This window comes from Panthera pardus, unplaced genomic scaffold, assembly GCF_024362965.1.
Source record: "Panthera pardus isolate Hobbes unplaced genomic scaffold, ASM2436296v1 HiC_scaffold_18, whole genome shotgun sequence".
NCBI lineage: Eukaryota > Metazoa > Chordata > Mammalia > Carnivora > Felidae > Panthera > Panthera pardus.
This window is the reverse complement of record NW_026526743.1, coordinates 19,629,662-19,657,195: the sequence shown is the minus strand read 5'-3', so window position 1 is coordinate 19,657,195 and position 27,534 is coordinate 19,629,662. Positions and strand designations below refer to the sequence as shown.

The following is a 27,534-nucleotide window of genomic DNA, read 5'->3' as shown; positions in this document are numbered from 1 at the left end:
TAATGGTTCCCAGGTTCATCCGTGGGTGTGGTACTTTATTCCTTTTCATGGCTGAATAATATTTCACCACAATTATTTTATCCTTTCATCTATTGATGAACATTTGGGTTGTTCCCACTTTTTGGCTATTATTAGTAAAACTGCCAGGCACACATTTGTGTGCATGGTTTTTGTGAACATACGCTTTTGTTTCTCTTGGGTACGTAGAGAGGAGCAGAATTTCTGGGTCACTTGGTAAGTCTATGCTTAACCTTTGGAGGATTGTTTTCCAAAATGGCTACACCACTTTACATTTCCACCAGCACTGTACTGGTGCTCTAATTTTCTTCATCTCCTCACCAATACTTATTATTGTCTGTCCTTTTGTTCCTAGCCATCATAGAGAGTGTGACGTAGTATTTGATTTGTGTTTAGTATTTGATTTCACTATAGTTTTGATTTGCATTTTCCTAATGAGACATGATGTGGAATGTCTTTTCACATGCTTATTGGTCATTTGTACGTCTTTGGAAAATGTCTATTCAGATCCTTTGCCCATAAATTGATTTTGTTTTTTAAGTTATGGAATTGTAAGAGTTCTTTTGTATATTCTGGATACAAGTTCCTTATCAGATGTATGATTTGCAAATATTTTATCCCATTTTGTGTATTGTCTTATCACTTTCTTGATGGTATCATTTGCAGCGCAAAAGTTTTTAATTTCTGATGAAGTCTGACTCACCTATTTTTTTCTTTTGTTGCTTGTGTCTTTGTTATTGTGCCTGAAAAGTCCTTTCCTAACCCAAGGTCATGAAGATTTACTCCTTTCTGCTTTTTTATTCGTGTTTTTATTTAATTTTTCTCTCTAGTTGAATTGGCAAGTATTCCCAGGATAATATGAAATACTAGCAGGTTTCCCTTGTTCTATTCCTGACATTAATGTTTCAACATTAATTATGATGCTGCCTATGGAATACGATTTTTAGAACTTAAAAAAATATCCCATGTACATTTGTGTTTATAAATAATCAACGGCTCCTTCCCCCCAAATTTATTTGATCTCTCTATGGAGATAAACGTGGTTCTTCCCCTTTGACCTATCGATGTAATAAGTGGTACTAATAGATATTCTAATATTGAACAATTCTGTATGCATTTCTGGATTAATCTTAATTTGTTGGGGTACATAATTATTTTATTATACTGCTGTTTAATAGCCAGAAGTTTTATAATTTCCTTTGTGACTCTTTGACTCATGAATTAATGAGGCTCTTAAACATTTCAGGGGCAGTTTTTCCTTTTCTGCTTTTCAGTTTTATTGCATTGTACTCAGAGATTGTGGTTTGCATGCTATTAACTCTTTAATTTTCTTTTTTTCTTTTTTCTTTTGATTACTTAATTTTAATTGAGAACTGTTTTGTGTCCTGGTTGGTATATGGTCTTTATTATTATTATTATTATTATTATTATTATTATTATTATATTTTAAAGGATACATACCCTCTAATTGTTGGGTGTAGCATCCCATCTATATCATCTATATATACCTATATCCAATCTTTAGCTCAATCTTGTTACTTGTATTGTTTGTATCTTTTTATATCCTTGTTTTGATATTGTTTTGATATTGTTTTGATGCTTAATTTATCAATTTCATAGTGAGAGGTATTAAAATTTCCCACTGTGATTATGAATTTGTTAATTCTTTTTTGTAATCTTATCAACTTTTACTCCATATTTTTTAAAAGCTATATTGTTAGTTGTGTATAGGTTCAAGATTGTTATATTTTGTTAGTGAATTATTCCTTTTTTCTTTGTGTAATGACTCTTATAATCCCTATTGATGCTTTTTTGCCTTCCATTCTATTTTGTCTTATATTACTCTTATAAAAACAACCTTTGCTTTGTAATTTACATGATATATCTTTTTAGTATCTCTTGACTTTCAGCACTTCTGCATCATGTTTTGGAAGGGTCTCTCACAGCGAGTTAATCTTTTTTTCATGGTTACTGGTGTATTTGCATTCTTTTGTTTCTTTTGTGTTTTCTACTTTCCTTGATTTTTCATTTTTTCTTCTGTTTTAAAAAATATTTTCTGAGTAATATTCCATTTTACATATATACCACATCTTCTTTATCCATTCATCAGTCAATGGACATATTATTACACAGCCATAAAAAAGAATGAAATCTTGCCATTTGCAATGACATGGATGGAGCTAGAGAGTATCATGCTAAGTGCAATAAGTCAGAGTAAGACAAATACTGTATGATTTCACTCGTATGTGGAAGTTATGAAACAAAACAAATGAGCAAAGGGAAGAAAAGAGAGAGAGAGGCTAAGAAACAGACACTTAACTATAGAGAACGAACTGATGGTTACCAGCGGGGAGGTGGGTGGGGGGATGGGTTAAATAGGTGATGGGGGTTAAGGACGGCACTTGTTTTGATGAGCATGTATGTAAGTGTTGAATCGCTAAATTGTACACCTGAAGCTAATATTACACTGTATGTTAACTGGAACTTAAATAAAAACTTAAAAAATATTTTCTGCTTTCTCAAGGATTAATTGTACTTTCCCGCCCCAGCCATTTTGCTCCCTCTACTGATTTGGAAGCTACACATTCTATTTTTTATTCTTTCAGTGATTACTTTTACATTTTTAATGTGCATACTTGACTTAATACAGTATGAATAGAACCAAGATTTCTACCTTCATCCATGACAACACAATGATCACAGAACACGTGAATTCTGATCATATTCCCATCTCATGTCTTTTGTCTAGTTTTAGCACTATATTAATAAACTCCCCAATCTTTATCATTATTACTGTTGTTATTATTTACAATTAATGGTTATTTAGGTTGACAGCTGTTTTCCAGGGTCTTCGCTCACGCTTGCTGATTGCATCCTGTCCCTTCTCTCTGGGTTCTGTTTCCAACTGCTTCACAGAATGGATACTACGAAAAGTATTTCATAGTTCTTTCAGGCAAGACTGTGGAAACTCTCTTGGACTTTGTTCTTTTCAATATGATTTTGCCCTGATTGGTTGAGCTGGGTCTAGAACTCCGGGATGATAAGTGTTTTCCTTTAGTCTTTGGAAGACCTCATTTGTTGTTTTCTGGTCTCTACTATTTGTCAGAGGAGCCTGGAGTTGGTCTACCAGTCCTTCATGGATAATATCTTTCTAGATGCTTTTGTGATTTTCTCTTTGTTTTGATATTCCTCATCTTCACTCAGATATATCTAGGTATATAATTTTATTTCCCCTGCTTGGGAGTTGAACACTTATTTATTCAATCTTATGGCTGTCTCAAGTTCTGAAAAGTTTTCAGTCATCCTCTCTTCAAATAGGTCCTTTCCTTTATTCTCAGTGTTAGCCTTTGAGATGCCAGCCACATGCATGAGGGACAGTGTGGCATGACAGGTAAGAACATGGACTCTACAGATATCTGCATGGATTTGACTCTACTTCAGTGCTTATTAGTTGAGCAAAATCACTTAAACTCTCCATTTCTCAGTGTTCTCACCTATAGATTGGCATGGTAATATTACTAAACTCTTAGGTTGTTGTGATAATTAAAGGAGTTCATATATGTAAGGTGATTAAAATAGGTCCTGGCACGTGGTCAGCTCTATGTGAGTCTTAGTTACTAGTGTTCCTTGAAATGCTCCAGAGACCCTGCACCGACACTAACATGTTTACCTACAGATCATGATTGTAAGTTTTCTAGATGGATCTGACTTTGCTTCAGTCCCTGGGGATGCATTTCTGCCAGTCTCCATCATCATTAGTATTATTTTGGACCTTCTCATTTTATTCTCTTCCTTGGAACCTCGGTGTCATATTTTCCCTGAATGTGTGCTGGGTGGTTTTGTGAGATTTATGTCTAGTTCACTGCATCTCCTGGCTTACTAATTAATCTGTTATTAAACTCTTGTATTGTATTTTTAATTTCAATTGCCCTTTTTTTTTTTTTTTTACTTCTAGAAATTCTATGGAGATTTTTAAGACCTCTGTGCTTGTGTTTGTAGTTTCCTGTTCTTTCATTGTTTTTAGTCCTTGTACTCAATAATTGAAAACATAATTATATTATCTTTTCGGGTTTTTCCTTTTCACAGGTTCATAGAGTGCTGCTAGTCCTTATTGTTTTCAGCTGATTTTCCTTCCTGGATCATTTCCTTGGGCAGATTATAATTTCTATATGATATTCTAGGGAAGCAAAAATTATCCAAACTAATTTAAGATTGGTGATTTTTTTTTTTTTATGGTAGCCTTGTGCTTCCTGAGTCGTAAAAGTGTTGCTTCAGAACATTTCAAAAATTGTTTCTGCTGAGAATCCCGTGGATGCATCAGTTGGGACCCATTTTTCCCATCATTTCTATATGTGTGGATTCTACACCACACAGATAGTGTAAATCTGGACTCCATGGCCATGGGCAAGGTTGGGACTTCCATTCTTTCTGGAAACTGCCCACCCCCCAAGATTCTTTGTGTGTCCCCAGAGTAGGGTTGAGTGTTCCCACCCCCATTTCACTCAATGGGATGCTTTCTAGAGACCGAGTTTTGTGCAGGACCTCCCTTCCTACTCCTTGTCACCTTTTCACAAGAGGGATGAGAGCCCAGGCTGGATCCCTGTCCCTTGTGGACACTGGCGCCCCTGTCCTGGCCTCTGGGGTCTGCCATCTGTCGCTCAAGGCCTCTGGGGCACCAGCTGACAGTTTATGCCTCCAGCTCTCACATCTCTTCATTTTTTGCACCTGAGGATTTCCTTTTCTTTCCTTCAAGGTCAATTACGTATTTAATCATTTTATATTGTGTTCCATCCAGCATTTCCATGCATTTGGAGCTGGGGGTGATGATGATGGGGAGGGGGACTACATGTCTGCCATAATCTTTTATTTAGGGTTTTTACATCTAGAGTGACAAGCAAGATTAGTCTGTGATTTTATTTTTGTTTCATCTTTGGCAGGTTTTGGTACCAGGGTTATGCGTTATTCATAAAATTAATTAGGAAGTTTTTCTCCTTTCTTTATCCTCTGGAACATTTTAAATAGCATAGAAAATTTCAGTTCCTTGAAGGTTTGAAATTTTCTGGTGAAATCTGTCTGAGGACTATGCCTCTGGGGGTAGGGATGATTGTTTTCCACACTTACTTTCTAGTTGGCTTTTCTACTTCTTAAATCGGTTTGTATAACTTCTGCTTCCCTAGACTATCATACGTTTAATCAAGATCTTAAAACTTATTAGCATAAAAATTCCATGTGGCATTCTTATATTTTAATAATTTTTTTTGCATCTCTGGTTATATCTCTTTCCCATGAATGCTTTTTTCCTCTTTTCTTGATTGGACTTTGCCAGAGATTTATATATTTTATTGACCCTTTCAGAGCAACAGCTGTTGAGTTTATTTATTCATGCTGCTATTGAATTCCTAAAAATCAGTACTTCCTCCTGTCATCTTTAATCCCCTTTTGAGGTTTATTATCTTGCTCTTTCTCTAATTTTTTAAGTTAAACGTCTAGGCCATTTCTTATTTTTTTCTTTAAGAATGGAACACTTAAAGCAATAAAACTTCCTTTGAGTACAGTTCTGGCCACATTCCATACATTTTGGTGTGTGCACATTGTTACCATCATAATTTTTCCTAGCCGAAAATTGCTATTTTTATCTCCTCTTTGAGTATTTCATAGCTTTTTCATTTTCCTCTTGTTGTTAATTTCTAGTTACATACTATTGCATCCCATACATTTGATAAAAATGACAATATTTTCTTGAAATCGAAATGATCTTGATTGTAACTCATACCCTTATTTTATGTTCCACAAAGAAAAGAAAAAAACCTGCCACTTCTAACATCCTGTCAATCATAAGCTGTATCTTGGTTTCAGAGATGATGTGAAGAAGTACATCTTAGAATGTCTGAAAGGTGGAACTTATCACTCATTTTAAATTTAAGTACATCGAGGTTAGAGAATGTGACTTCTCTTGTATTAGTTCCTTGCAATAGATTTGAACCTGGTATGCAGTCTGTTTTTATACATGTTTTACTTGTATTTGAAAATAACGTATCTTCTCTATTTGATGGCTAAAGGAATATACACACACACACACACACATATATATATATATATATACACACATATATACACTGCACACACTATATATATTTCTGTATGTTCCGTATATATATATGTACACTCACACACATGTGTATATAAAATCAATCTTGAAACAGTGCTTTTTCAAAATTTCTGTATCCTTGCTAGTTTTTGTTAGTGGCTTGATCTTTTCCATTTATAAATGAGACCTGTTAAAATCTTCCACTCTGGAAGATTTGTTCACTATCTTCGTGACTGCCACTGTTTGCTTTAGAATTGACCCTTGGACAACGCAGGAGTTAGGGGCACCTACACCCATGCCGAATATTTCAGTGTAACTTTTGACTCCCTCAAAACTTTGCTAATAGCTTACTGTTTAGCAGAAGGCTTACTGATAACATAAATAGTCGATGAACATATTTTGTATGTATGTTATCGTACCTCACTTTTCCTTAATGTTTTTGGTATCTATAGGCTGCATGGTTCATCTGGGAGATTTTTCAAATTGTCACAAATCTCTCAAAAATCTCTAATATATTATTTGAAAAATCTTTGTATATAAGGGATGCCTGGGTGGTTCAGTCAGTTAAGCGTTTGACTGCGGCTCAGGTCACGATCTCACGATTTATGAGATCGAGCCCCGCATTGGACTCTGCATGGAGCCTTCTTGGGATTCTCCGTCTCCCTCTCTCTCTGCCCCTCCCCTGCCCTTTCCCTCTCAAAAATAAACTTAAAAAAAAAAAAAATAACTGTTCCTGGCCATGGGCTTGTTTTGAGGATTAAATGAGATGGTACATGTAAAATGCTTAAGCCATGGCTTGGCATATAGGAAGCATGACTAAATGTTAGATGGGCTTAATCCCTTACCATTTATCGTCATCACTGATATTTGGGATTTATTTCTATCACCTCATTTGTGGCTTCTGTTTACTTCTTTCCTTTCTTGTGCTCAGTATAATCAATGTTTTATTTCTTTTTTTTCCCTGTGTTGATTTGAAAACGATAGATTTTTTCCTATCCTTTGAGTACCCTTAAAATGTTAATGTACATATTTAACTATACATTTTTTAGCATGTCGAAAGTTATCATCTCTGTCGTCCTTCAAAACAGTCAAGGATCTTCACCTGCAGGAACTGCACACTGAATGGTCTGTCCCTGTATCTTCCTCCTTGTTACAGTTGAGGATTTTTTTGACCTTAATACAAAACAAGTATTGTCAATAGATAGAGTCAATAGTTAATTCAGTTTGCTGACACATTTCTATCAATATTTGTGTTTTTTAAATCCTGCTCATTTCTCTCTGGGTTCACTTTTCCTGCAGAAATGTATCCTTGTGTAGTTTTTTCACTAAAAGACCCATGTTTTTATTTTTTTAGTTTTTCATTAAAAAATAGAATGACTTCTATTTACCTATAGCACTTAGACAAAATAAATTCTCCTTCACTGTCTTCTGGGCATCTCTCTCTCTCTCTCTCTCTCTCTCTCTCAAATAGATCTCTGTATGTTTGTTTGTTTGTTTGTCTTGAGAGAGGGTGCAAGTGGGGACAGGGCAGAGACAGAGAGAGAGAGAGGGAGACAGAGAATTCAAAGTGGGCTCCAGGCTCTGAGCTGTCAGCACAGAGCCCGATGCGGGGCTCAAACTCAGAAACTGTGAGATCATGACCTAAGCCAAACTCGGACATCTAACCAACTGAGCCACCCAGGTGCCCTGGGCATCTCTTGATGCTAAGATGTCTGCTATTGGTCAAACTGTTGGTAGATAATCTGTCTTTTCTTTCAGGTAGACTTTAAGATTTTTGGTTTTGGTTTTGGTTGTACCAAGATGGGTGAATTTTTTTTTTTTAATCTTTACCCTGCTTAGCAGTGTGTATACATTTTCAGTATAAGAAATCATGTATGGGGCGCCTGGGTGGCTCAGTTGGTTGAGCGTCCGACTTCGGCTCAGGTCATGATCTCGCAGTCTGTGGGTTCGAGCCCCGCGTCAGGCTCTGTGCTGACAGCTCAGAGCCTGGAGCCTGTTTCGGATTCTGTGTCTCCCTCTGTCTCTGACCCTCCCCCATTCATGCTCTGTCTCTCTCTGTCTCAAAAATAAATAAACATAAAAAAAATCATGTATTTCTTCAATTCTGGAACATTCTTAGTCATATCCCATCAATTTATTGCTTTTCCTGCCAGTTCCCATTCTCTTCTTCAGAAACTCTGTATTCAATGAATGGGATGATTCTTTCCAACAATTGCGTAAGATTCCAGTGCTTGGATGGACCAAAACTTAATTAAACCTTCTGGTACTGATGGGAATTTATATTTTTCCACCTTTTTTTTTGTTCTATTAAAAACAATGCTGTAGCCAGCATTTTAATCTCTCTCTTTTTTCCTTAGATTGTATTTTTATTGCATTCTGTTAGATAATGACTTCTCTGAGGTTTTTTTTTTTTTCCCATAGTGTAATATAAGCCTATTTTTCTAACTATTCTATGAGTGATTGAGAAAACTATACTCTATTGGTTGAGTTCAAAGGTATAAGAGAGAGTGCAGAGTTTAATTAGTCAAATCTTTAGTATTCTCATTTAACTTTGCTTGCATAATTTGTTCACTTAAGAAGTGTTAAAACCTTTATGACTGGGGATCTCTCAAGTCTCCTATTGCTCTAATCGTTTGCTTTATAGACTCTGAAGCTATGTTGTGAGATGTATCGGTGCCTATGTGTAGAGATCACTCCATGGGATTGACCCCCCAGTGTCCACCGAAGCCTTTTTGGACCTCCTTCATGGGCACTCAGGTCTGCCAGGTGCCCTGACCTCCCAGTGCCTGCCCAGTCACCCATCCTGTGCCTGCTGCTCTGGGTTTTCAGGGATCCCTGGCTGCACCTGCTTTGCTACTATACCCTGAGCAGCTTTCCTCCCTGAATACAGGCTCCACGCCCCCACCCCATTTTTATATCTGTTGGAATCCTTTCAGTGGAAATTGGGTGGGAAAGGAATTAGGCTGTTGGTGCCTGTTGCCTGTGCCCTTAACACAGAAGTCCCTTTCCTTCTGGTAGCAACTTTCCAAGCATGAAAGTTCTTTCCCTTACTCGGCTGACCTCCTTCCTTCGCTCCAGCCTACCCATGTGTCCAGGTGAACGCTGTCCATTTATACATGCGTTCATGGTTGGAAGGAAGGTTTCCAGCACCCTTGGCACCTACATGGGGACACAGAAGCTGTGTGGGGCTGACAGCCTGGGCTTGATTCCAGGAGAGAGGCTTCTCTGCTTCCCGGCTTGTTAACAAGGCCCGGGAACTCGTTCTGCTGATGAGATGTTAGCGTATGCCAGCAGTGGCATCTGCTGGGTACCTCCGGTGGGCCCGGCGCTGGGTTGGGTGCGTTCCCGCGTGACCTCATACATTCTCATGGCAAAGCCGAGAGAACTGCTAATGAGGAGGAACCCAAGGTTCAACCCCATGGGTGTGGTCTTCCAGCCAGTCAGGGGTCCAGAGGGATTTTCACGCAGGTCCTCTATTCCTGGCCACCTCGTGAATTTCAGCTGGGGGTAGAGCTTAGCACTCCCTGGAGCCCCTTTCTTAACCCAAGGGAGGGTTGACGGAGCGCTTTGCATGAGGGACAGTCTGGCCTCCACGGCTGGACCATCAGGGGAGAGGCAATGCCCACTGCCCAGCCACATTGTGCCCTGTGGCCTGCACAGCACCTGCCCCAGCCACATGGGGGATCCTTGCTCCTTTGGCCAGGTGTTTACCCAGTGCTACTCAGGCTGCCTGTGGGTGGGCAGAGTGGACAGATGGATGGCTGCCTCCGAAAGATCTCTTCTCTACCAGCAGCCAAGGTGGATTTTTTTTTTTTTTTTAAGAAAACTGCAGGGGTGCCTGGGTGGCTCAGTCGATTAAAGCGTCCAACTTCAACTCAGGTCATGATCTCATGGTTCATGAGTTCGAGCCCCACATCGGGCTCTCTGCTGTCAGCACAGAGCCTGCTTCAGATCCTCTGTCCCCTTCTCGCTCTCTGCCCCTCCCCCACTTTCTCTCTCTCTTCCTCTCTGTCTCAAAATAAATAAATAACTTTAAAAAAAAAGGAAAATTGCATACATCTGGTGGGAGAGGTTCATGCCCCTGCTACCAGACTTTTGCTTGGGGGAACCCCCACCCCCATCCCTTACTGCCCCTCCTTCAGTCCCTATGCCACACATTCTAGGCACAGCGGCCTTTCTTTGGCCAGACTCAAGCCGCACACCGCGGTCCCTTGCTTCAGGACTGTCTGCATCACTGGGAACCACATGAGGGTGTGGGAGGTACAGGCTGGCACACAGTAGGTACAATGCTCAGTGAGGGCTGGCAACCAGGGGGTGAGGTGAAGGTGGGGAGATGGTGAAGGCAGGGGGAAGAGGAGGAGATGAAAAGGTGGGGGAGGATGCTCTTGAGCCAAGCACCAGGTTCTGCCTGTTCTGAACGCCTGCTGCCTTTGCTGCACTGTTCCCAGAGGGTGCCAGCTCTGAATGCCTGTTTAAGTCACTCCACGAAGCTCAGCTTCTCAATCTGTTTTTTATTTGCAAGGGCCAGATTCATCTTCCTTTTTTAAAAGTCAAGCTTCTGAGAAAGTCATTTAAATTCACAGTGATTCTCCTTTCAAATAGCTTCTTTGAATGGGGTTTTTGGAGTCATGGATCTTAGGGGCTCTGCCAGGAGAGGCTGAGGGTCGTGCAAAGACTCATTGACAAGGGTGCTTATTGTAGATGAGGCCCCAGGGGTCCTCAGGGTGGGAGGTCTCTTCACATAATGGGGTGTGTGCCAGGGACCTGCAGTCCGTCCGCTCAAGGTCACTTTCCGAGGTGACCGATGGTTATTGATTCTCCTGGGAAGAAGGAGAGCTCGGGCAGCCACCACTCCTGATGTTTGCGTTCACTGAGATTAGAGTTTGCAACGCCCACACCTTGGAATATTCTGGACAGCTAAGAAACATGAGGTAGATCTGTATGTACAGTCTGGGAAACATGTCCAAGATGTGTATTTTTTTAATGTTTATTATTTTTGAGAGAGAGAGAGCAAGCAGGGGTGATGCAGAGAGAGAGGGAGACACAGAATCTGAAGCAGGCTCCGGGCTCCGAGCTGTCAGCACAGAGCCCGACGCAGGGCTCAAACTCATAAACCGTGAGATCCTCACCTGAGCCAAAGTTGGATGCCCAACTGACTGAGCCACCCAGACACCCCCCAAAATGTATTGTTAAGTGAAAAAGCCAAGTGTGGACAATACATACACATACATTTATGGCTAAAAAACACATAGATGTAGAAACGCCACAACTATATATTCACTATTTACATATCTGTAAGTACATATCTAGAAAGGAGTCTGGAAGCAAATTACAGCAAATTACCCCAGTGTGGAGTGGCCTGGATTGGGCTGGCTTTCAAAGGATCTTTAATTGTACTGTTTGATTTTTTTCTGTGAGAATGTATTCGTGTGTGTGTGTGTGCATGTGTGTGTGCATGCATGCATGTGTGTGTGTGTGCGTGTGTGTGTGTGTGTGTGTGTGTGTGTGTGTAATTTAAAGAGATGTGTGGATTTGGAATTGAGGCTCTTCGTGATTTACCCTGAGTTTCTGGGATTTTCATTTTTATTTCTTCAAGTGATGGTGTTGAATAGCTTACCCAAAGTTTATTGGACATCCCCAATGGTTATTTGATGATTGATAAATAAATCACATGTATAGTTTAGGTCAGAGGTCAGCATACTTTTTCCTAAAGGACCAGATAGTAAGTATTTTACCAAAAGGTCTCTGCTGAATCTGCTTAGCTCTGCCACTGTCACATGAGGCAGCCATGGATGTTATGAGGATGAATGGGCGTGGCTGTGTCCCAATAAAACTTTATTTATAGAAACAGGTGGCTGGTAGGTTTTGGCCTGTGGACTGATGGTGGCTGATCCCTAGGGGTTTAATTGAACCTCAAGGCACAGATGGGTATGAAAATAGAGAAAAATGGCAAATGGAAATACTTTAGGAATTTAATCAGAACTGTCATGTTGAAAGCATTGTTTGAGGGGCCACAAAATTAAAAACAAAATAGTGTGGCTTTTCTCAAGCACTGTCCTGTAGCCTCTTCCAGCTGGACCAGGGTGAGGGAGGGGCTGCCGGCACCCAGGAGAAAGGCCCTTGGATGAGTGCGTTCTCTGTGGCTGTGGCAGAAGCAGGCCCCCTGGAAAGTGCCCCAACAGTTCCCTGATCCTGTGCAAGTCTGCGAGGCGCCTTATCTTGCACATGGTTGGCCCTCAGCGAGCTTTGGTAACGTGAACAGGGCTCCGAGTGGCCCGGAGGAGGCGGTAGACAGGGTCCGACTTGGGGCAGATGAGACACATTGCCAGGTTTGGGGAGAGGCTTGGCATCCCTGCAGCTGGATGCTGGGAGCTGAGCCTCTCTCAGGCTAGCTTCTGCCCTCCTGGATGGGGTGTCAGAACCGTTGTGCCTCACTCAACTTTCTCCTGGGTCACGGGGCTGAGGTTAAGCACCACGGGCTGCTGGACGGGAAAGACTCATTAGCGCCCAGCTATGTAGGCCATGCTAATTAGACACATAGCTGGGGATGGAACACTTGTGTCTGGCATTGAGCACCTCACACCCCACGTGACTTGGAAGGTCAGGCGACCCCTAGAGAGTGCGTTTCCTCTTGTCCACACCCACTGCAGCCTTCCATGCTGAACCATTGTGTGTGTGCACGCGCGCTTGTGTGTGAACAGGCACACACATACACGTGCAGATGGGTGTGGTGGAAAAACAATCACTAACACACAAGGACCTGAATGTCCTCTCCTCCCAGCTTCACAAGGGGAATTGTGCCTGCCCAGCATTTCCCAGGTCTCTGTGTGTAGTCAGGGTGACGAGAAGAAAAACAAATCCCGTGGTCCTGGAACAAGAGGGGACAGGGTTACTCAAGGAGGAGCAGAGTTGTCACAGTGGAGGAAAGAAGGGAGTAGAAGGAGGGGGGCGGGCAGTGGCCAAGGAGGCCGAAAGCTGGGTGTGAGGGGAGAAGGGATTGGGGGTCGGCTGCTGTGCATACACGGGAAATCTCAAGGCAGGATGGAGACAGGGCTCTAACAGGCAGCTGGGCATTACCAGCGGGATCCCTTTTGTTACCTTGGGGAGCTTTAGGGATAGATTTAATTAGAGGTTGGTTGTTAAATGGGTATTTTTAAAATTCAGTTTGTTTAAACTATAAAAACAAAAACAAAACCAGTTCGTCTCTTCCACCCCCCACGTTCCCCCACCTCTGGCAACCACCAATCTGTTCTCTGTATCTATGAGCTTGTTTTTTCAAAAAACTGTTTATGTATGTTTAGATTCCACATATAGGAGAGATCACATGGTGTTTGCCTGTCTCTGATTTATTTAATTCAGCATTATGCCCTTGAGGTCCATCCCTGTTGTCACAAATAGCAAGGTTTCATTCTTTGTTATGGCTGAATAGTATTCCGTGTGTGTGTGTGTGTGTGTGTGTGTGTGTGTGTGTGTGTGACCACATCTGTATCCATTCAGCCATCGATGGACAGTTAGGTTGTTTCCATGTCATGGCTTTCGTAAATAATTCTGCAATGAACATGGGGGTGCGTGTATCTTTTCAAGTTAGTGTTTTTCATTTTCTTTGGGTAAATACCCAGAAGCAGAATTGCTGGATCATATATGGTAGTTCTGTTTTTAATTTTTTGAGGAACCTTCACACTGTCTTCCATGGCGGCTGCACCAGTTTGCATTCCCAGCAACAATGCACAAGGGTTCCCTTTTCCCCACATCTTTGTCAACGCTCGTTGTTTTTTATCTCTTGGATGATATCCATTCTAATAGGAATGAGATGATATCTCATTCTGGATTTGATTTGCATTTCCCTGATGATGAGTGATGTGAAGCATCTTTTCATGTACCTGTTGGCATCTGTATGTCTTCTTTGGAAAAATGTCTCTTCAGATCTTCTGCCCATTTTTAATCCGATCGTTTGCTTTTTGCTATTGAGTTGTATGAGTTCCTTATGTATTTGGGGCATTAGCCCCTTATCAGATGTATGATTTGAAAATATTTTCTCCTATTCAGCCCTTTCATTTTGTTGATGGTTTCTTTTCTTGTGCACAAATTTTTTAGTTTGATGTAGTACCACTGGGTTTATTTTTGCTTTTGTCATTTTTGCTTTTGGTGTCAGACTCAAAAAATCATTGCCAAGTCCAAAGTCAAGAAGCTTACTACCTATGCTTTCTTCTAGGAGTTGCATAGTTTCAAGTTTTTCATTGGAGTCTTCAATTCATGTTGAGTTATTTTTTGTGTATGGTGGAAGAAAGGGGTCCAGTTTCATTCTTTTGCATGTGGCCATCCACCATCATTTGTTGAAGAGCCTGTCTTTTTTCCCATTGTGTGTTCTGGGTCCTTTGTCATAAATTAATTGACCATAAATCTGTGGGTTTAATTCTGTGCTCTCTGTTCTGGCCCATTGATCTATGCTTCTGTTTTTATGCCAGTACCACAATGTTTTAATTCCTATAGTCTTATAATAAAGCTTGAAATCAGGGAGCATGATAGCTCCAGGTTTGTCCTTTTTTCTCAAGATTGCTTTGGCTACTTGGGGTCTTTTTATAGTTCAATACAAATTTTAGGATTATTTTCTCTATTTCTGTAAAAAATGCCATTGGAGTTTTTATAGGGATTGTATTGAATCTGTTGATTGATTGCTTTGGCTAATATGGACATTTTAACAATATTAATTCTTCCAACCCGTGGGCATGGACTATCTTTCCATTGGTTTGTGTCTTATTCAATTTCTCTTCATTATTGCCTTACAGTTTTCAAATATACAAGTCTTCAACCTATTGGTTAAATTTATTCCTAGGTATTTCATTCTTTTTGATGTGATTGTAAATGGGATTATTGTCATAATTTCTCTTTCTGATGGCTCATTATTAGTGTATAGAAACACAACAGATTTTTGTGTATTGATTTTGTATCCTTTAACTTAACTGAATTTATTAGCTCTAACATTTTTTTTGATGGACTCCTTAGGGTTTTCTGTATATGAAACATTATGCCATCTATAAATAGTGACAGTTTTACTTCTTCCTTTCTAATTTGGATGCCTTTTATTTCTTTTTCTTGCCTAATTGCTCTGGCTAGGATTTCCAATATTATGTTGAATAAAAGTGGCAAGAATGGACATCCTTGTCTTGTTCCAAATTTTAAAGGAAAGGCTTTCAGCTTTTCACTGTTGAGTTTGAGGTTAGGTGTGGGATTGTCATATGTAGCCTTTGTTATGTGTAGATACATTCCTAAACTTGCTTTGTTGAGAGTCTTTTTTGTTTTTATCATAAATGAATGTTGAATTTTTTCCATTGCTTTTTCTGCATCTGTTGAGATGATTATATGATTTGTCTCCTTTGTGGTATATTACATTAACTGACTTATGAATATTGAATCATTCTTGCATCTTTGGAATAAATCCCCCTTGATCATGGTGTATGATCATTTTAATGTATATTGAATTCAGTTTGCTAATATTTTGTTGAGGATTTTTGTGTTTATTTTTATCAAGGATATTGGCCTCTAATTTTCCTTTCTTGTGTCATTCTTGTCTGGTTTTAGAATCAGAGAATTGCTGGCCTTGTAAAAAGAGTTTGAAAGGGTTCATTCCTCTTCTGTTTTTTTGGAAGAGTTTGACAAGGATTAGTATTAATTCTTTAATGTTTGGTAGAATTCACTAGTGAAGACCCGTGGTTCTGGACTTTTGTTTATTCGGAGGCTTTCGATTACTGATTGCACTTCCTTGCTAGTAACCAGTCAGTTCGGATTTTCTATTTCATCATGGTTCAGTCTGGGTAGCTTCTATGTTTCTAGGAATTTATCCATTTATTCTAGGTTGTCAAATTTGTTAGTGCATAGTTGTTCATAGTAGTTTGTATCTCTGTGGTATCAGTTGTAATATCTCCTTTTTCATTCCCGATTTAATTTATTTAAGTCCTCTATTTTTTTTCTTGGTGAGTCTAGCTAAAGGTTTGTCAATTCATTTTTGTTTTTTCCTCTAAGAACTGGCTTTGAGCTTTTCATTGGTCTTTTCCATTGTCTTTTTATCTCTGTTATTTATTTCTGCTTTAATCTTTGTATTTCCTTCCTCCTACTAACTCTGGGTTTCTTTTTTTCTTTTGTTTTCTTTTCTTTTTCTAGTTCCTTAAGGTATAAAGGTAGGTTATTTATTTGAGACTTTTCTTGTTTCTTGAGGTAGGCATTTATTGCTATAAACTACTCTCTTATACCTGCTTGTGCTGTATTTCATTTATTTTGGTATGTTGCTCCATTTTCATTTGTCTCAAGGTATTTTTTCATTTCTCCTTTGATTTCCTTTTTGACACATTTGTTGTTCTGTAGCATTGTTTAATCTCCACATATTTGTGTATTTTCCAGTTGTATTCATGTGATTTCTAGTTTCATACAATTGTGGTCAGAAAAGATGTGCAATATGATTTCAGCCCTCTAAAACTTGTTAAGACTTGTTTTCTGGACTAACATACAGTCTATCCTGGAAAATGTTCCATGTGCACCTGGGAAGAATGTGTACTGTGTTGCTTTTGCGTGGAATGTTCTGTGAACATCTAAGTCTATCTGGTTTAATGTGTCACTGAAGGCTGATATTTCCTTATTGATTTTCTGTCTGGAAAACCTATCCATTGATGTAAGTAAGGTATTAAAGTCCCCTATTACTACCATAATGCTGTCTATTTCCCCCTTTAGGTCTGTTAATATTTGCTTTATATGTTTAGGTACGTATATGTTGGGTGCATAAATATTAACAAATATTATATCTTCTTGTTGGATTGACCTCTTTATCATTATGGCATATCCTTCTTTGTCTCTTATTATTGCTTTTGTTTTAAAGTCTGTTTTATCTGATAATCCTCCAGATTTCTTTTGGTTTCCATGGAATATCTTTTTCCACCCCTTTACCTTCAGTCTATATGTGTCCTCACATCTGAAGTGAGTCTCATGTCGGCAGCATATAAATGTGTCTTTTTTTAAAAATCGATTCAGCCACTCTATGTCTTTTGATTGGAAAATTTAGTCCATTTACATTTAAAGTAATTATTGACAGGTATATGTTTATTGCCATTTTGTTTGTTGTTTTCTGATTATTTTTATAGTTCTTTGTTCCTTTCTTCTGGCTCTCTTCCTTTGTGGCTTGATGACTTTCCTTAGTGGTATGCTTTTATTCCTTTCTCTTTCTTTTTTGTGTATTTTCTATAGATTGTGCTTTGTGGTTACCATGAGGCTTACATATAACAACTTATATCCTATTTTAAGTTGATAACAACTTAGGTTTCATCCCATTGTAAGCTCAACATTATTATTCTCCCTCCCCCAATGTTTTATGTTATATGTCTTTTTTCTTTTTTTTAATTTTTATTTAATTTTTTTAAATTTAACGTTTATTCATTTTTGAGAGAGAGAAACAGAACATGAGCAGGGAAGGGGCAGAGAGAAGGTGACACAGAATCTGAAGCCAACTCCAGGCTCCGAGCTGAGAGCACATAGCCAGACACAGGGCTGGAACTCACGAACTGCGAGATCATGACCCGAGCTGAAGTCAGATGCTCAACCGACTGAGCCACCCAGGCACCCCTATACTTTTTTTTTTTTCTTATGTATCTATCCCTTAACTAATTGTAATCAGTTATTTTTTACTACTTCTGCCTTTTAACCTTCATACTAGTTTTGTGAGTGATTAAAGTGGATTGAGTGGGTATTTTTCTGTAAAGGACCTCAGGGTTGCCAAAGGCAGCCTCAAGGGCTGAGCTCTATGTGGTCACGGTGGCGCACACGCATATGTGTGTGTGTGTGTGTGTGTGTGTGTGTGTATCTAGGTTTGGACACACGACATTAGCCCAAATGGGTATAGCCAGCATCATTTCACCTTGAAGAATGATGTCCATAGGAGGAAGGTGAAGAGTATATTCATTTTTTTCTGTGTCCTGGCAGGCAATGGCCAGCCTCATGTGGATGTCACCCAGAGCCCTGGGTCTGGACTTGGCTGTGTGAAGGGCAGTGGGAGAAATGACATTGGAGAAAGCCTTAATGCAGCACCCAAACGGAATTTCCTCCCCTGCTGGAAGTTAGATCCAATTCACACCCTCGCGCAGCTTGAAGGCTGGCGCTGGCTCTGTTTGGTAACATCACAGCAAACGGCTGCCTCGTCTCTATTTTGGTTCTTGCCACTGCAGCTTCTTTCTGCACCTTTCAAAAAGTGTTCCTTCCTACTGGAAGGCTGGGGTGCCAAGCTCCCCCAGCTCCTTCCCATTTTGGTAAATTAAGGAACAAATGGTGCCAAATTGTCCTCGTCTCTTTCACAAGATTATTCGTAACCAGCTTATTTTCTTTTCCTCTATTGAGTGAACGCATTAAAACTAAAATTAAATCATTACCCGAAGCACAGACTACGATCCCTTTCATAATTACATCCTCTTAATTGGCATCTGAGGGCCCAGCTCATTTTAATGCTTGCTGGAAAATGTCTGAGACACGTTTAATTTTTTTTTTAGGTTTAAAGGTCAACAAGAATATCTTACCTTAATTTGACAAGTGTGCAGGAAATAATGTAAGACTGGTTTATGTTCAGGTAATGCACAAAGAAATCTATAAATCAAGCTGGGCGAATATTAGATGATGCCATATCGGAACCATCTGCCTTCATTCTCAGAAGAATCGATACCACAAAGAAAGCGCCGAAGATGTAGTGATTTATGCCCTTGTGTCGGGGGAGAAATATTGGCCATTTTTAGAGTCACTTCATATCATCCTAAAACAACAGGGCCTGAGGGAAAGAATGAGAGTGGCCATAACCCCACACATGTCAAGGAGCAAATCTGATGCTTGGCGTTTGATTGCCTCTGCTTGAGAAAGGATGATTCTGAGGTCCCTTCATGCCACGACTCTGCCTTCTCTGCTATTGCGTGTGGGAAGGCTGCCATGAACGCTCAGATAGTGCGGACGGGAATTAACTGAATTGCATCTGGGTGATTGTTGCGGGGGGTGGAGGCTTAGAGCTAAGGGACCCTGGGTTTTCCATGCTAGCATGCTGCTTAAAGCCCTGCCTTCCTTTCAAGAGCCTTCCCTGGCCTTCTTCATCACTGGGCTGGGAGAACACACAGCCTCCAGGAAGTCTACCCTCTGTTACATTGGATGTTGGGGCTTGGCCCCAACCAAGATGTCTGAAATGGGAGGAGGTGCCGCGGCTTTGGGTGGTGGGAAGGAAAGTCTCTGAGCAGTTAGGATTTGGAAAAACAAGTGACGTTGTCTGACCGCCTTTCCCAGAGGTGGTGGTCGACGGCAGGACTTCTCCAGGGAGACAGAGGAGGAGGAACAGATCAGGTGAGCATCAGGCAGGTGTATCAGTCTCTGGGGAGGGAGAGGAGGATTTGTAAGGCTTGAAAAAGAACATTTCATAATTGGAGAAATATTCTTGGGTGGGGGGTGATTCCAAGCATCAAATTATATTTTCAGACTCAAACTAACAGAAAGTAAAGCTTTTCACAATTTATCCTGGTGGGTGGGGCTCTGCAGACTATGGAATAAAAGAGACTTTGGCGATTTCGCTCTGTGATACTTGTGTCTGATACACTGTGGACTGTCACTGCGTTTCTGTTGCCACGTGGTACTCCAGTTCCCGTTCCGTGTCATAAACAGAAGCGTTTTCTGTTTTAAGGTGAGGATGGGCTTTGAGGAAAAGTTTGAGTTTTCTGTTTACTACAGAGCAGCACAAAAAAGGGACTGCGAGCCTGTTACATCTCCAGTTTTATCCTTTCCAAGAGTCGAAGTTGCTCCTAACACTACAAGCTGGAAATCAAAGTAGGATCATTTCCATCGCCACAGGCGCCAGTACACTGTGCCCATGACTTTTTGCGCTAAACAAACCCACAGACACATCCTGCTTCTCGGAGCCTGGGCATGGCTGGATGCCTGGCCCGCTACACCTCCCTCTGGCTGCCGGCCGTGGAGGTCACGTTGCCGTCTGCAAACCAAAACTGAGCATCAGGACCCTTGGTTTTGCTTTTCTCTGTCTCTTTTGGGGTAGCTGACGATGCTGGAGGCTCAGATCAAGAGCAGTGCATATCTGTTGCAAAGTTGAGGCACACCTTCCTTGAGGTGTTGGCACGCTCTGGGCAGCGATGCCAAACCACCCTCATCCCTTAAATAGTATTGGACCAAGATCACATGTAATGTATTCTAAAACCTGTGGGTTTTATTTTTTTTTCTGCAAAACACCATTCTCTGCTTCACAGGAGAGGAGCTGATAGTGGAACACATCAGGATCTGAAATGCTTGTCACCTGTCTGTACGAACCCCTCGGTATCTTTCAGGACACAGCCCCTCTCGCCCCCATGGGGAAACCCCCATGAAACCAGCACAGGGGCAGCCAGACCTTGCCTGGGAGGAGAAGCTGAGAACATAGCCTGGTGGAGTTCATTGAGAAGGCCAAACGAGCGACTTAGCAAGAGGAGCGTGTTGAAAGTCTTGCAAAGAGTCAAATCTAGTTTTTGGCTATTAGTTGTGATGAGTGGATGATAAAGGACCCCAGGCACAACCACCTGGGTATAGGTGACACATGGTTAAAAAGGTGATCTGAGGAGATGCTGTTTGTCTGAGCCTTGGAGACCGCTGATAGCCTTGGTGATGTCTCTGAACCGGAGTCAGGTTTCTTCGAAGTAAATGAGCTTAACTGGAAAGTAATATTAGACTTCCATTATAGGTGTTCTTGCAATGCCCAAATCAAGACACGGACTGTGTACGTATCTGTGTCTGTGTCTGTATATGTAAATAAAAAGGAAAACTTCACAAATATTTTCAGAACATGCCCCATCATTCCTCGCCAAAGCTTCAGCTTCTAGAATCTTGCCGATTTTTAAGGAAGACTTCAACCTCGCTTGCAAAGTAATTAATTACGTACACAGATAAAAGAAAAAAAAAAAACTGACCAAAACACCCACCCAAGCCCAAGGCATCGAATGCCATACTGTTTTCCTAATTCTGTGAAGATCTGAGCGTCCGTGAATCCACAGTGCATACTGGGTTCTTTTGGTCCAAACTGAAATTGTCAAAGGTACTTGGTGACTATATGAGCTGAAGGTAGAACTTACCTTATTTTTAATCATCAGGGAAAAGACCAATTGCATTCAACTTTCAAGATGGACCATTCTGACTTGCTTGGCACTCAGCAGACAAGATTGAAGTAGTTTAGCAAACGCGGAACGTCAAAATAAATACCAGCCCTTTTGCTCATCGTAACACATGCCAGTAGAGGTAGCCCAAGGTCGTCACTGGCTGCAGAGGCATAGTGCTGAGAACGGCTGCTCGCTTTCCCTTCTTGATGAAGCACTCGATGGCCAGTTCCATGGAAGCCCTTCCCAGGAATGTCCCGGTTCTCTGTGGGTCTGCCTGTAGCCTGAGCTCCTGAGATATTTCCCAGAGACCCTCGTTAGAAGCCTCCCCAGCTCCTCTTTACCGGCCTCCATGCTTTGCTAGGTGATGTGCGAGAGGGCATTGTTGCTCCCGCCCCAGGTGGATGGACTTGCCCGGGAGAGAAGCACTTTGGGGAGCTCTGGTCACTTTCCCAAAGTAGTCACTAACATGATGGAGCACTCCCTGTGTCCCTTATTGCTCGGTTAGTCCTTATAACAACTTGTGAGGTAGTCATTATTAGCCCCATTCTGCAGGTGGGAAAATCGAGGCACTGAGGGCTTAAGTATCTTGCCTGGAGTGACACAGTCAGTGAGTGATGGAGCCGGGATTTGGACCAGACAGCCTGGTGGCTCTAGGGCCCTCTTCCCACTCATCACTGTGTGTCTCACTGTCCTGTATACCAAGCCACTGAGCTTCCTGCACTTCCAGCCATGAAACCAAACAGGGAGGGCAGGCTTCATGTTGAGAGTGACTTACAGCTCTTTCAGGATCCAGAATACTTACATCAGAAAATCTCATGGCCAGCAAGTGGACCTAAGACACAATGATGCAGAGCATCAAAGTAAAAACGTGTAATTTTCAACATCAAAACAAAGTCCCCTTACAAAAGTGCCAGTTCTTGTAAAATGGCAGACACGCATGTTCACATCGTATCCAAAATTTCCCACCCAGACTAATTTCTTCCTTGGCCTTCCTGCTTCTGCCTACCTCTGTGGCCGGAGGTGTCCTGCTGCAATCCAAGCCAGATAGTGTCCCCGTTTTACTCAGGATAAAAGGCACCTTCTTGTCAATGGCCCACCGGACTGGCCGCCCATTACTTCCCTGACTGTGTCTCCTTTCCCTCTTTATGTTCACTTCTCTCCAGATACACTGGGTGTAAAGGTATGCTCCCACTCCAGGGCCTTTGCCCAGGCTGTTCTCTAGAATACACATGGTTCAAATATCACCCTCTCAATGAGGCCTCCTTCTACCCACTTAGGTCTTGAGCCTCCAGTCCCCCCCACCGTCCTCCTCACCCTGCTCTGTGTTTTTCTTTTCTCCATAGCATTTATCACTCTCTCTTGTCAAAATAATTTGCTCATTTCTTTTGTGTATAGCACTTCTCGTCCTGGCTGTCTCTCTCCTGGTTGGTATTTAATTCTGTGAGGGCAGGATCTTTATCTGTTCTGTTCCCGATGGATCTCGATTGCTTAGAGCAGGGCCAGGCACATAGTAGCTGCTCATTAAATGTTTACCACAGGTCTGGCTACCTCTAGAGGGGAGGGAGCAGGGGAAGTAACAGCATGGGTACTAAGGACACTCCAGATATTGATTATTGTTTTATTCTTTAAGTTGATGGCAAGTATACTGGTTGTCCCTTCCATTCTTTATATAAAAATTTTTTTAAAAATATTTATGTATTTTTGAAAGAGAGAGAGAGAGACAGAGTGTGAGCAGGGGAGGGGCAGAGAGAGAGAGGGAGACAAAGAATTGGAAGCAGGCTCTAGGCTCTGAGCTGTCAGTACAGAGCCTGACGCAGGGTTCAAACCCACAAGCTGTGACCTGAGCCGATGTCAGATGCTTAACCGACTGAGCCACCCGGGCGCCCCTTCACATACATATTTTGTATATCTGAAATATTTCATTTTGAAGAATCAAGCAGGGTCAAAAAGGCCAATAGTTACATGGTTTGTGTAAGTGGGAGAGTCCCCTTCCCCATGTGAGCATAGTGCCTCATTTTGGGGTATTATCTTAAGTCAGTGGCCGAAAATGGAAGTGCTCGGGCAGATGCGTTTGTAACGGGGGAGCTGCAGAGGGATAGAAAAAAAGGTGGGGCGGGGACTCTGACCATTAGGGCAGCTTCGCTTGGAAGGTAAACACAGTGAAGGGCACCCGAGCTGATTTGCAGAACTGACTGTCAAAGCATATTGGGGACAGAGGAGAAATGAGACAAGTCAGCTAGGATCACAACTGTCTGGGACTAGCTTCTCAGGGGAGGGTGCCTGGGGGCGGGTGTCAGATGACTTTTGGCCAAAGGGCCTGCGTCCCCTCTGTTGGCCAGAGGAGAACTGGAAAGAGGAGTGATGCTTCCTGAGCCACCAGGAAGGGCAGGGCCAGACCTGGAAAGACCTGGGTTCGGGGATCTGGCCAGAGATGTCAGACGGTGGACCCTTCTGGGTTGGGATTGACCTGAGCAGGACAGAACTCAGTGCTTAGCTAGGTGACATCCCGTGGCCCCATCAGATCCCCAAATCCTCCAAAGGAAATCCAGTTTTTGGATGTGTTTTTACTCCCGTTCCGTTTATGTCTGTGACACTGAAAGAATGAGCCTGTCGGCCTTGGGGAAACACTAGCCCTGACCAGGACCTGTGGTCTCCGGGTGAGGCGAGCCACTACCGGCTCACAGCTGGGTGGACACATCTCGTCCCTGTGCATGCTGGGCAGCTTCAGTGCCTCTGATGAGCACGACTCCTTCAGAGGAGCGGCATTGATCAGGCCGCATGGAAAACAAGTGGCCAGGACTATGATGAGTGAATATTCATTTGGAAATGTCAATGCGCAAGGGGACATTATGCGTGCCGTGACTTGCCTGGCAGAATCGATTCAGGACCTGAGGTGAATCAGCTGTCTATGGGGGCTGAGGTTTCTGGCCAGGGACCCTGGGTAGTGTGGTGGTGGTGGGGGGCGGAAAGGAGCCCGAGAACATCATGAACAGTGAGGTCAGACATTTCCCATCCATCCCACCCCTCCACAGGACTGCCTGCGTTATAGGGTGTGGGCATCTTGTCTGGGCCCTTGTCTTCAGGGGTCCCTCCCCGCACAGCGGCCACCAGGCCTGGAGACATCTGTGTGCATGGATAGGGGTTGAAAGCCCTGAGGACACACAGCTGCTGGGGGAGAGGGGGACCTGTTGAGCCTTCCTCAACCCAAGGGTCCTCCTCCCTCCTGGGCACACTGCGGGGAGGGGCTTCAAGATGTCCAGCTAGGGGCGATCTCCAGTCTCTAGCTGAGACCCTTCTCCCTGCTTCTGTCAGCACATCCCACCTCTGCAGAAGTGGGGGCCGGGGCCAGGGGAGGCTGGGAGATTTGGGGCCAGTGTCTTGTCTCTTCACCCTGCAGTGGGAGGATGGATGTTCAGATTCACCCGCTTCACCCTGGGAGCCCTGGTCCCTGGCTGGAAGCTTCCTGGACTGAGGTGAGAGGTTATCACTCTTGGCCTGGGAAACCAGGAGCCCTGCCAGGTGCACTGTCACCTGGGTGCAGTCCGCCTCTCCCCCCAGCCCCAATTAACCATCTGCAGGAGCTGCTATCAGCATGGGGGAGGGCTACGGTCCCCACTTCTCCGTGCAGACTGCTCAGCTAATGAGGGGGTTTGTGAAATTTTTAATTATGGCTTCCATGCCTGGCTTAATTATTTGCATATGGCTTTTACAAGTGAGAAGAGGGCGCCTGCGTGCCGTGCTTCTCCTCAGCCCCACGTTTGACTTTAATTAAAGGCAGAACCTGAGGTCTTTCCATCACTAATGATCGTGGAAAATTAGCTTCCAATTCCCAGGGGTCGCCAGAGTGATGCACCCTGAGGCGGAGAGGGGACGGAGGGGGAAGTGGAGCGGGAGGTACAGATGGCAGATGGCCCTGCTGGGCTGCCACTTCTGAGCCCCTCTCGGCCCACCCTCCCCCTGCCCTCGCCTGCCCTCCAGACCCCTATGGAAAGGGGGGCCTTGTTCTCCTCTGCCAGGAAGGAGGGCTCACCCCAGGCAGCAGCGGGCAGCAGGGGGAGCACTTCTGAGCTTCTCATGGTCATTGTCCTGGTGGCTACAAGGCAGAAGGATGAGAGCTTCTGAAATGCCCACATGCGTGCTTACACACACAAACACATGTCCCCTCACACACATGCTCACCCAGACACATAGACATGAGCCCTCACCCTCTCCATTCACAGGATGGCGTCACAAAGACACACGTGCATGCTCATCCATGCATGTGCGCACACGCACATTCACAGATGGGTTCACATGTGAGCCCAGGGCCCTCTCAAGGTCCCACTTTGCTCTCATGGTCCCTCAAGGTCTCACTGAGGCCGGGGACCACTTGGGAGCCTGCGGGCCAGTGCTGCAGACAGGAGGTAGCTGTGTGGGGAGGGCAGGCCAACAGAGCAGGCTCAGAGAGGGCTTCTGAGAAGGATGGAGTGGCCCTCACCCCCTCCCTGCTGACAGACCAGGTCTGTGCTGACGTGGATCCAGAGTGTGCTGCCTTCCTGGGCCACACGCGGCAGGGTTAGTCCTGGGACACAACACGGGAAACGGCAGACAGCACTTCCTTTGGACTTAGACCTGAATTCAAATGCGCCTCCACTGCTTCCTCACAGTGTGGCCTTGAGTAAGTCACTCAGCCTCTCTGAGCCTCATCTGTAAAATGGGGTTAGTTATTCATGCAGCTTTTGTACAGAGCAAAGGGAAGAATGCATAGGGGACTCAGTAGCCAATTCTATGTCACCCCTTCCCCTTGTCTCCTAGTCTTTGAGTTTGGGGGTGCTGACCTCTCAAGACCAGCTCCAAGAAGGGCAGCTTCATCCCACTGGTCCCAGGCCTGCACCTACCAGCATGGGGCATTCCCAGCCTCTGGCATTGGGTCAGGGAGGTGCCGTCAGCTCAGGGTCCAGGAGTCTTATCTTATGGTGAGGGACGGGGCTCCCCCTCTCCTGCAGGATGTAGCAAGGATGCCTGTAGGCTGGACTGTGGCTGTAGCCATCAAGCAACCATGTAGAGGCCATCTGAGGATAAAACCTGCCCAAGGACAGAGGAGTGGAGCCTCAGGAAGGACCCGGGTCCTGATGACACTGTGGAGCTACAGGATTCCCACAGCACATCCTGCTTGTCACAAGTCCTGTGTCAAACGCTGGCCTGACATTGTCTACACACAGTTGATGACAAGCACTGAAGCAGGCAAAAGCTTGTCTCCTGGCAGCTTGCCAGGCATGCTCATCCCTCCCCCTGCCCCCCAGACACTGCTGCGTTGTGCATGCCAGGGCTGAGCCTTCTCTACAAGGGCTGTGCTACTTTGCTTGGGCTGCTGTAACAGAATACTACAGACTAGGGGGCTTCAGGAGCCGAAATGTGCTGCCTCTCAGTCCTGGAGGCTGGGAGTCTGACTTCAAGGTGTCAGCAGATTTGGCTCCTTCTGAGGGTGGTCAGGGAGATGTGTTCCAGGCCTCTTCCCTGGATTCTGGGCATTTTCGGGTAATCTTTGGCATTCCTTGGCTTATAAATCTCTGTCTTTATCCTCACATGGCATTCTCTCTGTGTGCATGTCTGTCCAGATTTCCCCTTTTTATAAGAACAGTAGTCTTTTAGGCTAGGGGCTCATCCTAGTGCAGTGTGACCTTGTCTTAGCTAATTATCTTTGCAATGACCCTTTTTTCAAATTAGATCATATTCTGAGGTACTGGGGGTTAGGACTCCAACATGTGAATTTGGCAGGGGCAACACCATTCAACCCAAAACTGGTGCACATGAGTGTGTGTGTGTGTGTGTGTGTGTGTGCGCGCGCGCGCGCTGTGCGCGCGTGCGCCATTGCTGGTGGATCCTGTGCCACTGCAGTGACTGTCCACCAGGCAGAGGCCAATGCCCTGTGCTGGAAGCCTGTGTTTCTGCATGAGTACCATCCACTTACAGAGCGGTAGGACACAGCTCCTGACCAGCCAGGCTGCTGTAGCCTCTCTCCTCACCAGCTGACTCATAGGCTTTTTCTCCTCTCCGCTGATTTTGCACAAAACTCCTTGAATCATTTTTATCCAGAGGTTAGGTGCCTTTCCCCAATATGGACTATGTTTTTCATGGCCACGGTGGCAATGGGTGGACCCTAGGTCAAATACAGCTTGGACATGAGTTTTGATTGGCTCAAGTCAGTTTAAAAAATGTGTCTTGCTTGCCAATTTGAGAATCAAGAAATTTCTGATTAAAAATCTAGGTTTCCAAACTAGAAGATCTGAAGGCCTGGATCTGCTA

General features: G+C 43.3%; 1 protein-coding gene across 2 annotated transcripts in view; it reads left to right on the top strand.

The window, feature by feature from the left end:
- The window catches only part of CHST8 (carbohydrate sulfotransferase 8), a 128,255-nt gene that overhangs the window by 18,422 nt on the left and 82,299 nt on the right, over positions 1-27,534 (top strand). The gene's annotated exons all lie outside the window — the stretch shown is intronic.